Source organism: Rhinopithecus bieti, unplaced genomic scaffold (assembly GCF_001698545.2).
Source record: "Rhinopithecus bieti isolate Rb0 unplaced genomic scaffold, ASM169854v2 scaffold_15749, whole genome shotgun sequence".
NCBI lineage: Eukaryota > Metazoa > Chordata > Mammalia > Primates > Cercopithecidae > Rhinopithecus > Rhinopithecus bieti.
Window position 1 is genome coordinate 6,798 of NW_016808209.1, and position 5,701 is coordinate 12,498.

Consider the following 5,701-nt stretch of genomic DNA (forward strand, 5'->3'; position numbering starts at 1 on the left):
TGGGAAGTGCACCCCAACTAAATGTTATTCTACATATATTAAATGTTCTGTCATTTTACATTTACATGTTATTTTTCTCTTTTTAAAAGTATTGTGAGGTGAAAAGAAAGTATATGATAATGAAGAGCAAATGTCACTTTATGGATATAAGACATTAGAATATGAAAACAGTTGGCCTTGATAAATTCAGACTGACATCCAATTAACTTTTTCTTGACTGCCTGGTTATGATAACAGAAATGTCTCTGTCATAAATATATATATATATATATATATAGTAAGACACAAACATTGGGACTTAAAAAAAAGTGAGACCTTTTTTTTAAGACAGGGTCTCACTTTGTTGCCAAGGTTGGAGTGCAGTGGTGTGATCTTGGCTCACTGCATCCTTGACCTCTCCAGCTAAAGCGAACCTCCCACCTTAGCTTTTATCCTCAGCCTCCCTGCCTGGCTAATTTTTGTATTTTTTTGTAGAGACAGGCTTTCGCCATGTTGCCCAGGCTGGTCTTGAACTCCTGGGCTAAAGCCATCCGTCTGCCTTGGCCTCCCAAAGTGCTGAGATTACAGGCGTGAGGCACGTGCCTGCCCTGGGACATTCACTTTTATCCACTAGTTCTTTTTTGTTATTGTTGAATAGGCATTGAGCTATTTAATTGCTGTTATTTGTTTGAATAGGCAAAGCAGGCATGTGGTACTGAATTCAAAAAGGGCAAAAAGGTAATAAAGTAAGATTTCCTCCACTCCCGACTTTAGCAGTCAGATCCTGAGGGCACCATTGACAGAATTCTTGTGTATTCTTACAGAGACGTTCTATTTGCACATAGGTTGACTTCTTCTCTTCTCTCTCCTTCCTTCGCTTCTCCTCTCCTTTCTATCCTTCTTGTGCTCTTCAACTATTTCTCATCTCCGCCTCCCTTTCCTCTCCCCCTTCCTTCCTTCCCTCCGTCCTTCCCTCCCTTCCTCCCTTCCTTCCTCCCTTCCTTTTTCCCTTCCTCCCTCCTTCCCTCCCTCCCTTCCTCCCTTCTTTCTTTTCTTTCTTGATGGAGTCTCGCTCTGTGGCCCAGGCTGGAGTGCAGTGGCGCGATCTCAGCTCACTGCAACCTCCACCTCCCGGGTTCAAGCGGTTCTCCTGCCTCAGCCTTCCGAGTAGCTGGGACTACAGGCGCCCGCCACCACGCCCGGGCGGGGTTTCGCCGTGTTAGCCAGGATGGTCTCGATCTCCTGAACTTGTGATCCGGCGGCCTCGGCCTCCCAAAGTGCTGGGATTACAGGCGTGAGCCACCGCGCCCGGCCCTCCTCTCCCCCTTTCTTTCTGTTTTCCTGTCTTTTCCCCGCCACAAATGCTAGTTTAGCATACACACTGTGCCGCAATTGGACAATATATTTCGGTTATCAATATTCAGTGGCTGTAACAATTCATATTTACACTAACAGTGTGTGAAGGAATTTCTTTGTCACTGTTCTCTCATCCCTGCCACTAACAGGAAATGTTGGTTTATTTAATTTTTGCCAGTCTCATGGGCGGTACGTTTGCTGTTAGTTCAATTTGTATTTCACCTAGTACTGGTTATTTTGAACATCTTTTCTTATGTCCGTTGGTCATTTAAATATAATTCTCTGTACACCGCCTATTTTTCCTTTGGCTTGTTTGTCTTTTTCTTGTTAATAGATAAAAGCTCTTTGTATATCACAGATATTAACTCTCTGTCAGTCATCTGCGTTATCCTAAATCTGGCATTTGTCCATTGACTTTATTTTGCCACCATTTGCCATAAAGTTTTTTGTAATTAAATATGCCTATCTCTTCTTTTATGGTTCTGGGTTTTCAATTAGGGTTACTTGTTCCCAACTCCAAGATTGTACATGTAATCTCCTAGATTTATTTTGGTTATTTATATTGTTATACATTTAAATTTTATTCCATTCTGGAATTTATTTTTCTATAGGATATAAGATAAAGGAACCAGTAATTTTCTTCCAGCTAGATGGACAGTCATGCCAGTATCATTTACTTTTGCAAATTCCTTTTCCTGAGTTGAAATATTACCTGTGTCAAATGTTAAAATCTCATAAAAACTTAGATTTCTGCACTCCCAACTATGTCTCACCGATTTATTGTCTACTTCTCTGCCAAACAATATTGATTTTAGTATAGTGGATTTTTACCATGTTTTCATATCTGGTGAAGGAAGACCTCTTCAGGATTTTTCTTTTTTGTACATTTCTAGCTTATTCTTCAGCATCTGTTCTTCCATATGAATTTTATTAATTCCAAAACTTCTCTAATAGGATTTTAATTGGAACTGCAGTATATTTGATTATTAATTTTGGAAGAATTGATAGCTAGGATATGGGAAGTCTTCCCATAAAGAACATTGATGCATTTATTTAGGGGAGGCAGGATTAAAAAATAAACGTGGAATCAGACTTCCACTTATTACCTATGTAACTTGGGCAGGTTTCTTAGGTGGCCTGTGCCTCTATATCCCCATCTGTAAAATGAGGATAATTAGTGTTCTTACCTCATAATGTTGTTGTGGGAATTAAATAATTCGGATAAAGCAATCCAAATATTTTAAGCTCTCAACAAATGTTATGCCTCTCTTTTCTCTTTAATTTATGCTATTCTTTATTTAGGACCCATATGTTTCATGTTAAATTTATTCCTCAGTATTTAAATATTTTCATCACTGCTGTGAAAGTAACGTTTTGCCTACTTCCATTCCTGGGTGTTTATTACCAGGGAGGCTTTATTGATCTTTACATCTTTACATTTTTATCCAGTTACTTTACGAAATTCTCTAATTATTAGATTTTGTTTTACTAGTATCTTAGGTTTTCTAGATGTACAATTATATAATCAATAAAAAGATAGTTTTTTCTCTTTTTACAATGTTAATATGAATTATTATAATTTTCTTATCTCATTGCATTTACTAGAAATTCTAAGACACTGTTGAATGACAGTGGTGATAATGGGCATCCTTATCTAATTCTTGATTTTATTTGAAACAATTTCAGTGTTTGACTATGTGGCATACTATTCATTGTTGTTTTTAGATAGTCTTTTTCATATTTAAATGGTTCCTTTTAATCCTATTACTTTAGGTTTTTACTAGAAATGGCTCCAAAATTCATAACAAATGCCTCTTCTACATCTATTGAGATGATCATATAAATTAGGATTATAAATTTCCAGTTACTGGGTCATTCTTGCATTAGTGGAATAAAACCAACTTGGTTACAGTGTATTACTCTTTTGTTTCATTGCTGAAATCAACTTATATTTTATGTAGAATCTTTACATCTCAAGTCCTGAGTGAAATTAATCTACAGTTCTTTTGTATATTATTAATATCTTTATCAGGTATTCATATTAACATTATGTTGTTTCATAAACTGGGGAGATTGTGATCTTTTACTAAGGTCTAGAATATATAATATTAATACTATCTGTTTCTTAATGTTCAGAGTGAATTAAGCTGTAAAAACATCTCATTCTGGTGTCAGTTACAATGTCTTTTGTGGCAATTGGCCTAACCAAAATTTCAGTTTCTCTTTGAGTCGATTTTGATAATTCGTATTTTCTAGGAAATCATTGGCTTCATCTAGATTTTCAAATTTTATGTCTTATCAAAATTCAATTTTTTATAGCTATAAGCTTGAAAAAATATATGAAAAGAATTTTAAAAATCCAATTTTAAAATGTATAAAGAATTTCTTTATTAGCTTTTATTTTCTTTTGTTTTCTAATTTCTTAAGATGGATATTTATTTCCCATATGTTTTCTTTAATAGTGGAGACATTTAAGGCCAAACATTTTTTTTTTCCTAACTATAGCTTTTGCTCTGTCATGTAATTTTTGGTCTGAAGTAGTCTCATTTCCATTGTGTTTGAGATATTTGTAATTTTATTTATTTTTATTTTTTGAGGCAGGGTGTCGCTCTGTCACCCAGGCTGGAGTGCAGTGGTCCAAACACGGCTTACTGCAGCCTCAACCTCCTGGGCTCAAGTGGTCCTCCTGCCTCAGCCTCCCAAGTGGCTGGGAGTACAGGCGTGCCACCTGGCTTTTTTTTTTTTTTTTTTTTTTTTTCCCAGACGGGGCTTTCTATGTTGCACAGCCTGTGATTTCCCCTGTTTTTGTTTGTTTGTTTGTTTTTTGTTTTTGAGACGGAGTTTCATTCTGTCGTCCAGGCTGGAGTGCAGTGCTGCGATCTCAGCTCACCGCAACCTCCACCTCCTGGGTTCAAGCGATTCTCCTGCCTCCTGAGTAGCTGGGATTACAGGCATGTGCCACCATGCCCGGCTAATTTTTATTTTTAGTAGAGATGGGGTTACTCCATGTTGGTCAGGCTGGTTTCGAACTCCCGACCTTAGGTGATCCAACCGCCTAGGCTTCCCAAAGCTCTGGGATTACAGGCGTGAGCCACCGCGCGGGTTTCATCATGTTGACCAGGCTGGTCTTGAACTCCTGACCTCAGGTGATCCACCCACCTTACCCTCCCAAAGTGCTGAGATTACAGCTGTGAGCCACCGAGCCTGGCCGATTTCTCTTTTAATATCCTATTTGATAAAAGGTTATCTAGAGTTACGTTCCTCTTTTTTTTTTTTTTGAGACGGAGTCTGGCTCTGTCGCCCAGGTTGGAGTGCAGTGGCCGGATCTCAGCTCACTGCAAGCTCCGCCTCCCGGGCTTACGCCATTCTCCTGCCTCAGCCTCCCGAGTAGCTGGGACTACAGGCGCCCGCCACGTCGCCTGGCTAGTTTTTTGTATTTTTTTTAGTAGAGACGAGGTTTCAACGTGTTAGCCAGGATGGTCTCCATCTCCTGACCTCGTGATCCGCCCATCTCGGCCTCCCAAAGTGCTGGGATTACAGGCTTCAGCCACCGCACCTGGCCTGAGTTATGTTTCTTAATATCCAAGTTGTTAAGATTTTAGGGGTCGAATTTTATTATATTAAATTGTGTTCAGATAATATGGCCCATAAAATCATTAAAGGTTTTTCTTCGTGGCCATGCTCGTGATTGAGTTGTGTAACAGTTCCTTGGATACCTGAAAAAATTATTATATACTCTTTATTAGAGGGATGGTAGTCTCTTGATCCATCTGTTAATCAAATTTGTTGACTATATTATTCTATTCTTCTTTGTCTTATTTTTGTTTATTAGAGCTGTACAATCCTGATGGTGTTTTTTTGAAATTTCCCACAAGAATTGCATATACATATATATGTACATGTATACCTGTGTATATATATGTATGTGTATATATATATGCTACAATATGCTGTTGTCTGAAGAATATAGCACTCTCAGTCATTACATTCTGACTGATATTAATATTGCCATTTCTGCTTTCTTCTGTTATTTTCTTGATAGTTTCAAAATTTCTTCATTAATTTCACTTTTTCTTATAAATTGCATATTCCTGGGTTTTGTTTTGTAACCCAATTTAATAGTCTTGCCTTTTATTGAGAGAATGCAGTCCATTTACATTCAATAGAATGATAACATTCCTTCCATATTGCTTTATGTTATTATTTATTTTGCTTTGTTTTTTCTCTCCCTTTTATTTTGATATCTTGGTCAAATTGTTATTTATTTTCCGTTTTTTCTTTGTTAATTTAGACATTATACTGTTTCTATTAAAGGTGACTTTTCTTTGAATTCATTTTCTTATTTAAATAAAATATCAATTATTTA

General features: G+C 37.2%; 1 protein-coding gene across 1 annotated transcript in view; it reads right to left on the reverse strand.

The window, feature by feature from the left end:
• LOC108537985 (dynein heavy chain 6, axonemal-like) overlaps window positions 1-5,701 on the reverse strand; it is a gene marked incomplete at its 3' end in the record, with an annotated part of 46,015 nt that overhangs the window by 6,294 nt on the left and 34,020 nt on the right. The window lies entirely within an intron of this gene.